Raw genomic sequence first — 9,966 nt, forward strand, 5'->3', positions numbered from 1 at the left:
AACAAATGGAATACAAAAAGAAAGAAATCAGAAAAGGGCAAGGGTTTATTGATAGCATTTATTTATGCCCATGTCTACCACTTGCATTCATTTTCTTATTTGAATTTCTCTTCCCTTGAATTTTCATTTCTAAATTCCCATATCAATTGTCTCAGTTCATGATCTCTTTATGTCTTAAATAAGCCTAGTATATGTGGATTCTAAATCAAGAGTGGTGGTGGAGAGTAGAAAACAAGCAAGCCTATGGTAAGGCATGAACTTAAGTTGCTTGAGTGAGCTCCATTTCACTTTGATCTTGAATTAGAATGTAGGATGAGAGCCACTGATTTTATTCACTGAAAACAACCTCGAGAGATTTAGTGTGATGCATTTTTCTCAATTAATCATGAAAGGTGAAACTTACTATGCGGTTAACCGAGTACAAGGGTTAGTCCATGGATTTAAGCTTTTGAGACTCTACAACTTAGATAATTCCCTTTTAATTGTTTCTAATCATGATTAAGAATGATCTAGGGGGTACGATCTTATTTTATTTTGTTGGCTTGAGCGAGACGCTCAAGGGTAAGTGTGGGAGAATTTGATGAGCTAGGGTTTCTTGTATTTTAATCGATTCAATTTTTTAGTTTTTACATGAAAATAATTATTTATTAAATCGATTTGATCATGTTTGTGCTATATTACATGATTTGAGGCTTGATACAATTTTTATCATTTAATGGTGAATTTTTGCATTAATTGAGTTTAATTGCTTATAGGGCTCAAATCGGGTCAAGCTCGAGCTCAATCGCGGTCAAATCGAGTCAAATTTTCTAAATTGATCAAGCCCACGTGGAGGACATGACCTAGCTCAAGTTTGATCGAAATCCCTCAATTTTTTGGAAGCCCTAAGCTGCCCTAAAGCCTTAGATCAGTCCTGACCATCAGATCAAGATCGGACGACTAAGATTAATCAGTTAATCACGCGTATATAAGCAAAGCTATAATCGGGTGAACAGTGGCTGGCCGCACTATTCACCTTTGTCCCGCGCGGCATTCCCCTGTTGAGGAGCGTAGCTCCACAGCCAGCCCCATCCACCCAAACCGAAGCCATTGCAATCCTTGTTCTCTGAGGAGTTGAACGCCGGCCGATTGGGCGAATTCCGGTGGCTGGAAGTCTCGCGGCGAAGAGGGTTTCTCCGGCGCGGCACAGCTCTATTTTCGGCGGTTCCGACCGTCTGCTGTACAATCCGAGCCCGAGGTTCTTTGAGGGGTTCTCCTAGGATCTTGGAAGCTCCTTGTATCATCAGAAGCATCATCGGAGAAAGAAAAAGCGGAGGATTCCAGTTTAGCCATCTCAAACGTTACTGCACAGCCTGATTTTCGCGGCGGAGAGGGTTTTTTCGGTGTTTTTCTGGGTTCGAGCAGCTAGCAAACCACCCTACGACCACGTGAAGACTCCATAAGGATCAGTGAAGATGCATTGTGGGTTTACCTACTGGATTGACGCCCAACTAAGGAGGAACAATCGGAAAAGGGGAAGGAGGATGCGTTTACCTGTTTCTGAGTTTCTGATTTTACAGTTTCTGAAATTAAGCCTGTTTAAACACTTTTGAATTTGATTTGGGTATCATATACTTTAGCTTGTTAGTGTTTTCTCATATCGATTGTTAGAAACTTTGTTGGATGCAAACATGTTACAAGTTCGGTTCTTGAATTCCTATTTCGTGCCAAATTACTGTTGCGTGCCAGTTTTTGGTTGCATATCAGATTATAAAGTAGCTAGCTTAAGTGGTTAGTGTAGCTGATGTTCATTGCATTTAATTCATGTAGCTAGCTAAAGTGGTTAGGGTTGCTTAAGTGGTTGCTTACCTGTTTATGAAGTTAATTCATCTTTCATTAGTTTAAAGTGTGTTGAGTTCATGCATGAGTATTGGAATTGTATTCCTTGCATTGTTGACTGAGATTGAATCCATACAAGTGCTTGTTAGACCTATTCTTAGATTTCATGTTTCTCGCTTTTGGTAGTTGCATTTGTTTCTTTTGCATTCACTACAATGTTAGGTTTTGCCACTCTAGCTTTCTTGCTTGATAGTATCAACTTCAAGAATCGGTTTCATTCCATCATTTGTCATTTCATTTTGAAAAACACCAAACCCCATTTACATTCGAAAAATCCAAAAAGAACGACACTTGAGCTCAATTCACGCAATTGCCTACTAGTCCTTGGAAAAATACGACTCGAGGCCCCTAAACTACATTTGTTTATATTTCTCATGGGTTTTCGATAAATTTACAAATTAAATCAATTTGCAACCCTATTCGTGACATACATAGCAATCTAGGGTTGTCAAGATCCACTTTTCACATGATTATAGGATGAGCGCCCACATTTTTTTTTAATCCTATCGGGTAGGTTTTTTGTAGTCATCATTCTCAATTTATTTAGGGTGGATTGAATTTGCTAATTTGTTGATCCATGTATGAATTGAGTTCTGGATTGCTTGTATCTTTAAAATTTGGTACATTCTCATTTAGCTTGTTGCAAATTTCTGATTTGATTGATAGTGCCAGGGTGGAAATAAATGTATATTAGTTTACTTTCACGGGACGTGAAAGAATAAGTGTGGGGGATTTGATGAGTGACATTTTCTACGGGTAAATTAGAGTTGGATTGAACCGGTTTGGACCGCATTTTATATCATAAATAGGGATTTTTAGGCTATTTCTTTATTTTGGATGAATTTATGTTCTTTATTGCAATTTGCATTAATTTATGTGAATTTATGGATATTAATTTGTGCACTTGATTTTTACAGGAAATTAAATTTGAAGGAAATCAATCTTGGTTCGAGTCCGGGTCAAGTCAGAGCCAAATTGGTTCAATCGGATTCGAAATCAACTTAGTCCAAGCAGATGGTTCAACTCGTGTGCAGTTTAAAGATCAATTTAAATCAATCCAAAGAAATCAGCTCAACCCAAGACAAATTCGGGCTAAATCAGTTATATGGCTCAACTCAAAGCCAACCCAAGCTAAATTCAAGCTCAATTTCAGCAATGTGATTGAGTTGAACCAAGTAAATGTTTGACAAAAGGAGAGAAAGCCCAAATCAATTCATCCAGTCACTATTCATCCAACCCACTAGTAGCCCGACCCAACATCAAAGCCGGTCCACTTCTTTCATACGGCTCAAATCAATTTGAGCCGATTCAATTGCACCCGGTTCAAGCTAAAGTGCCGGTTCAAAAACGTTAAAAGAGAAGCCGGTTCACAGGGTTACGGGAGCTCGCAATTTTAGGTCTTCTTCTTCTCCCCGATTCTTCGCTGTCGTGACGCCGTCACCGAGCTCCCAGCGTCATGAATCCATCCTTCCTCCTTCCGGTCAACACAGATCAGCCCTCATCTCCATTGGTCTTCGTCGTCGCCCTCGCTGGATCTCAACGCTGATGTGGTTCAGAGGCGCTGAGATCCTATTCCCTGTCGTCGCGGAACGGTGGCCGTGGGTGGTTCTCCGGTCATTGGTGCTCAACGGTCGTCAGCCCAGAGAAGAGGGTGTGGGTGGTTCTCCATCTTCAGACTCTGGCGCTCCATTTCCACTGAACCCTAGCTCCGTGCCCTATGCCGAAGTGGTTCGGAGCCGTTAGGAATGCGCGTGCTCGACTTCAATCACTTCATCCATCGGAGAATGCAAGGTAAGGGGTTGTAATTCCTTTCTTCTAACGCTCGGTTTGCTGGTTGTAGCTAGACGCTGGGTGAAGGTGGATCCCGAACCGTGCTCTCTGCCATGCTCCACCTAGGGTTCTTTGCCCTGGTGCGACTCACCCCCCTTGGTGCGGTGTTAACTGAAGGAGGCTGAATGTTCTGGTTCTGTGCCGATTGGGAGAGGGAAGGAAACCAATCCATCCATCCACTTCTATCACCTTCGCCACCCATCCCCTGTTCTGAGCTCCTCTCTTCAATAGTGTGCCGGCGCTGTTGAGGGAAGGATTTTAACCCTAACCTAGATTTCTTTCTATTCTGTTCCTTTGCTGCAATTCAAAAACCCCTGTTCGGTTCTGGTTTACACTTCAAATGCCCTATTTTTGCTTGATGAGCTCTATTCGGGTATCTTATAGGGCAGAGCTCGCAATTAGGTTATTTGTGCGCACTGTCTTGATGAAATTTGTGTGATTTGGTTGTTGAACTTGCATGCTTGATTGGAGATTGTTGTATGTGGTGATTTCTGTAAATAACCAATAACATTGAATTTGAATTTGAATTTAATAAAGGTTTGTTTATTGTTAATGTATGTTGTTTTATTCTAACATGTTGTAAATTAGTTGTTGTTGTTTTGGAACATGTTATTTGTACATTATGATGATTGTGAACCTGTTTAGTAGTTGTAGCATCAATTGTGAATTAATTGTATATGTTGTATAACATTTAGTGTCATATTTGTGGATAACATGATGTATATGGTTGTATGATAAAGCATGTTGTATGTTAGTTTAGTATGTTGTATGTATCGAACTCATGTTGTATGATGTTGTATAGTGAATAGTGTTGTTGTGTAATGTATGCATTGTAGATGTATGTTGTAATGTATAGTGTTTGTATGAAGCTTGTTTAGTATGTTGTATATTGAATTTGTTGTATGAAGATGTAGGTTGTATGTTTAGTTTGTAGGAATAAAATTTGTGTAATAAGTTAACCATTATTGTAAATAAAATAAGTGGTTGAATAATTGTATGTTTGATGATTGATTGAGTGATGGCCATGAATTGAATAATAAACATGTTATAACGTTTATAATGTTGCTGTGTTGTATGTGAAATAGGATTTGATTCTTGAATAAACGGAGTTGTAGATAGGAATGAATAAGTCAATAAATAGGAACCTCACATCAACGGTCTAGGATATAACTTCCTGTCTTTGAGTCCGAGAGAGAGACGACCCGGACCTCCCTATACCACTTAAGGCGATAATAAGAGGTTTGATAAATAAATAAATAATTAATTTTGATGGGTATAAGTGACAATAAATAAAGGGAATTACATATAAATAAAACATCCCAAACACACCACATCACCGGCCCGGCCCCACAATGTATATGAATAAATCTTGGATGTATAATAGATTAGAAAATAAATTTATCCGAGATAAATATTTTGTTGGAGTTGAAAAGTTTGTGAACTTTACTAAGAGTCATCCAAAATGCATGAATGGTACAGAGTTATGTTGTCTATGTAATCATTACAAATGTAGAAATAAAGCTTTCTGCGATGAGGATACCGTGAAAGTGTATATATGTAGAAATGATTTTATTCCAAATTACTACAACTGTACTATCACAGAAAGCCTTATTTGTTTGATTCAATTGGAACTTCGACTGCTTCTTCATCTGGCATAACTACTTTAGAGGAATTATCATCTAATGAGAATGTGATTCAATTAATGGTTTATGACACGATGAATGTAGTTGATCATTCCAATGTAAATGAAATACCAACACCTGAAGTTTAGTAACTATAGACATGTTAAAAGCTGTGAAAGAAAAATGTGGAAAGGTATTCTATCTGGTGATTCCCAACTATCAGCTACTGCAAGGTTATTGAACATCAAGACATTTCATCATTTCTCAGAATGATATTACGATGACATTTGCCAATTGATGTAAGAGTTACTTCCTGCTGATCATCTAATGATTGATAGTTTCTGATGTGCTCCCGTAAGAGTACGGGTGTCGTCAAGTAATAAAAGATATCGAACAACAGGAACCGTGGAATTTAATCACTAAACTTTACACAAAAAGAGTTGTGAAATCATAATTCAAGTTTTAGGTAATGGGGGAAGAGAGAGAAGTCAAGTACCTAAACCTCAATTGAAGAGAAAATCAACTAAATGACAAGATTTGGGAAGCGATCTTAGGATTTCCGATTCCTCAAGATTATGGTTGATTGATCATGGATTCCTTACCATTCCTCAATGATCATACCAATGCAGAGATTCTAATAAAGATATCCAATCAAACCTCGTCAGGACCTTTCGAAATAATCATGACTCCTCTAATGTTACAACTGCTAGTCTGAGATGATACCTATATAGCCTGATTCTATAGCTCTCCCACTGTTACCGGGCACTCCAACAATACTACTAGTATCCTACTCCCTGTCACCGAGTACTCAATCAAGGACCTCTTCCTTGCAATCAATAACTGTTAGTTATCTCTCATGAAAATTTATTATAGTCTAAGAATCTTCTCGGAAAGTCCAGTTAAAGGTTCACCTTCTGTCACAAGGCACCCCAGTCATACAATTCTAAGATTTCCATTAAATCATAGTTCACTCTCATCCATATGAAATCAAGCCTTCACAAACATATCATCAAATAAATACAAGGCACAAATCCATATAGCAAAGCATAATCAAATCCTTGAACATGGTAAATATCAAATCCATAGATTACAATCATATATTTACATCTCAATTCCTCCTACATCCTAGAATCTAAAGGTCTACTCCATGACGAAGGAAATATAATACAAAGAAGAGGTAAAGTAGTTCATCTTGCTCCTAAATCTAGAAGAGAAAAAGTGCAAAAGACTTATCAATGGGTACAATCTTCCTTGACTTGCAATCTCCTTGTCGACGGTGGATAGAAACGACGGAGCAGTCCTCAACGAATGGATGGATCGCTGAAATCTTCTCCGGATAGCGGCACAGTATCCTTGATTCACCTCCAAGAGCTCTCCCCCTTTTTTAGGATTTTTTAGAGGGGTTTATATACCCCCAGACGCCACACGGCCGTGCCTCATGGCACGACCCAGGAAGCACGCCCTTGTCTTTCCATCACACGGCTGTGCCTAATAGGCACGGCCTTGAGCAGGTCTCCCACTAGAACATAGGCACGACCATGTCTCATAGGCACGACCCTAACATGGATCTTCTCTGAAAGTGAGACACAGCCGTGCCTTGTAGGCACGACCCCAAGTTGGTTCATCTTGGAAAAGTGGGGCACGACTCCAGACTTGGTTGACTCTGGTTGGGGGCACGATCCACAGCAGCTGATCTTTTGTAAGGAGGCACGATCGTGTCTCAGGGACACGGCTGCTGGCTTGGCTCTAATGGATGAAGCACGGCCGTGCCTTGTAGGCACGGTCCTGTCTTGTTCTTTCTCCGTTTAGTCTTATTTTGCTCCAAATTCCATCCTACAAATGCACAAATATGAGAGTAGATCTCTGAACTAGGAAATGAAGAAAATATGTCTAATGCACGAATAAAGGATGTGACAAACACATAATAACATCATGAAATGCATAAAGATGTGCAATAAAAGTAGTAAAAATGTATGTATATCCTATGCACATCACACCCCCAGACTTAAACTTTTGCTTGTCCTCAAGTAAAAACCTACAACTATATTCAAATAGAAATACATAGCAGCATCATAATTCCTAGCACCTCAATTAAATTTTATCAAACAATAACAATGGTGAGCATGATACTTGAAATTATTAAGATAAGGCCTAAGAAGAAGTTCTTTGTGCTCAGTGCAAAAAGTGATCTTAGTCCATTTGGTATCAAAACCTTACTTAAAGTCAAGTCGTCATGCTACCGTGTTCCTAAATATTTTCAGCCTTTGACACTTACCTGTCATAGGCTTAGTTCATCCCTTCCATTTCATAAAGTCTCAAAGGATTATCTCAAGATCAAGAGAAACATATCATTTATTTCCCCAATAACCCTTACCGATCTCAAAGGGGTAAATTGACATGCTTCCACTCTCGACACTATTTTTTCATCCCTTATTTTTTTATTTGTAATGTATTGAAAGTAACGTAAAGAAGTATTTGAACTTTTTTTTTAAGGATTCAAGATTTTTTCAAAAGTGTTGACATGACTTGAGTTGGTCCAGTAACTAAAATGCAATTGAAGGTCACCATGGAAACACTAGTACTAATCAGGTCTCATGAATCATGATTAATTTCAGAATTAATCAACCTCCTAGATTAAGCAATAGTGTAGGAGATCCTTAGACTAGGTCATGTCTCAACTTTCTCAAGATATACTAGTTCACTTCCTACTATTGAAGATAAGAAAAGACATAGTACTAAGAATATTAGCCACTAGTATCAAAACCATTATCTAGAAATGAACGTGCTAGCGTTTTCACAAAAGGACAAACTCCTAAGATGATAATGGTGATTCTTGACATGCTATTTACTATGAATTTCTAAAGTAAATTTCAAAGTAAAATTCAAAGAAAATTTCAAAATAAAATGCAGTTTATTTATTTAGACTATCTACAATGATTATTTTTTCCCCAGACTTAACTTTTTCTATTCCCTTCCCTGATCTGGGTGAAATGGTACATTCACCCAATGCCCACGTAGAATTTCTTCAATATATTGCTCATGTCGCTAAATCTGAGAGAAGAAGCAAAGATAGAGAAAACCTGGGGTTTTTTCTAGTGGATCGTGGTAGAGGGATGAAGAAGAATTGGGGAAGAAGTGAAGGAAAGAGGATTAAAGGCTTTGAGGGTGAGGTTGGAAGAGAGGTAGAGAGGAGAAGATGAGATTTGGGGGCGCACGGCCGTGTGCTAGGGTACGCACGACCGTGTGCCTTTTTATAAGTAAAGAGGCACGGTCGTGCCTTATAGGCACGGCCTGACCAAGGTGTTATTCCGGTGAGAAGGCACGACTTGCCCAAGTTGCTCTTCGATTGCAACCACACGGCCGTGCCTATTAGGCACGACCTACAGCAGCTGTTATTTTGTAAACAGGCACGGCCATGCCTGTTAAGCACGACTTGTAAAGGTTATTGCTCTATGAGGAGACACGGTCGTGTCCAATAGACACGACTTACATAAGTTACTTTGTTGTTAGCAGACACGGTTGTGTCTAATAGACACGACCTAACCATATTTAAAGTGTATCTTTGAAATTTCCTGCAAACAACAGCAAAGTTTATTACTAACTTTATAAAACAATAAAAAATTATGCAATAAAGGAAATATAGAAACATTAAAAAACCCCTTGGGTTGCCTCCCAAGCAGCGCTTGTTTACGGTCTTTAGCTTGACCCTTTATTCTATAATGTACAGGGCTTATTGATTGACATCTCGTAACCGATCCCTGGGTGACACTTTGTATTTTTACTTTTTTCATATGGCTTCCTTATTATCTCGGTCGGTACGGGTTCTTCCATCGGCAATGTGAGGGGTTGGTATAACACTTTCTTCTTTTGCTGGAAATCATCCAGCCTGCAGCAATGTGCTTTTTCTGGAATGTATGCATTTGAGTCAAGTGAGAGGTTGAACTCTACTTTTCTTCTTCCCACTTCTAGGGACAACTTGTGATTCTTCACATCAAATTTTGCCCCTGCAGTGGCTAAGAATGGCCTCCCCAGAATGATAGAGATTGACGGATCTTCTTCCATGTCTAGCACAACAAAGTCAGTTGGGACGGTGAATCCTCCGACTTCTACTGGTACATCCTCAACCATGCCCATTGGATATCGACAAGAATGGTCCGCTAGTTGGATGGTCATGGTGGTAAGCTTTAGATATGTATGTCCATATTTTTCACTTGTTGAGTAGGGGATGATACTGACACTCACTCCTAGATCACAAAATGTTCTACCAATTGAAATCATACCTATCTTGCATGGGATGGTAAAGCTCCCTAGATCTTTGAGTTTCGGAGGAAGTTTGTCGTTGAGAATTATTGCGCTGACTTCCTCCGTTAACGCCACAGTATGCTTGCCCTCAATGATCTTTTTAGTGGACATTAGCCTCTTAATGAGCTTGACAAACTTAGGCATCTCGACAAGGGCATCGAGAAGGAGAATGTCCAACGTGATGTCCTTGACTCTATTATATAATTTCTCAAACTCATCGTCTCTTTGCTTGTACTGGAGCCTTTGAGGGAAAAGTATATTACGCACTAATATTTTTTTAGTGGTTCTTCAGCGGGCGTAGCGGTCTCAACTTCCTCTAATTCATCTTCAATAA

This window comes from Curcuma longa, chromosome 21 (genome assembly GCF_044706935.1).
Source record: "Curcuma longa cultivar G26 ecotype Majalengka, Jawa Barat chromosome 21, ITB_CL_G26_1.1, whole genome shotgun sequence".
In the NCBI taxonomy this organism is placed as follows: Eukaryota; Viridiplantae; Streptophyta; class Magnoliopsida; order Zingiberales; family Zingiberaceae; genus Curcuma; species Curcuma longa.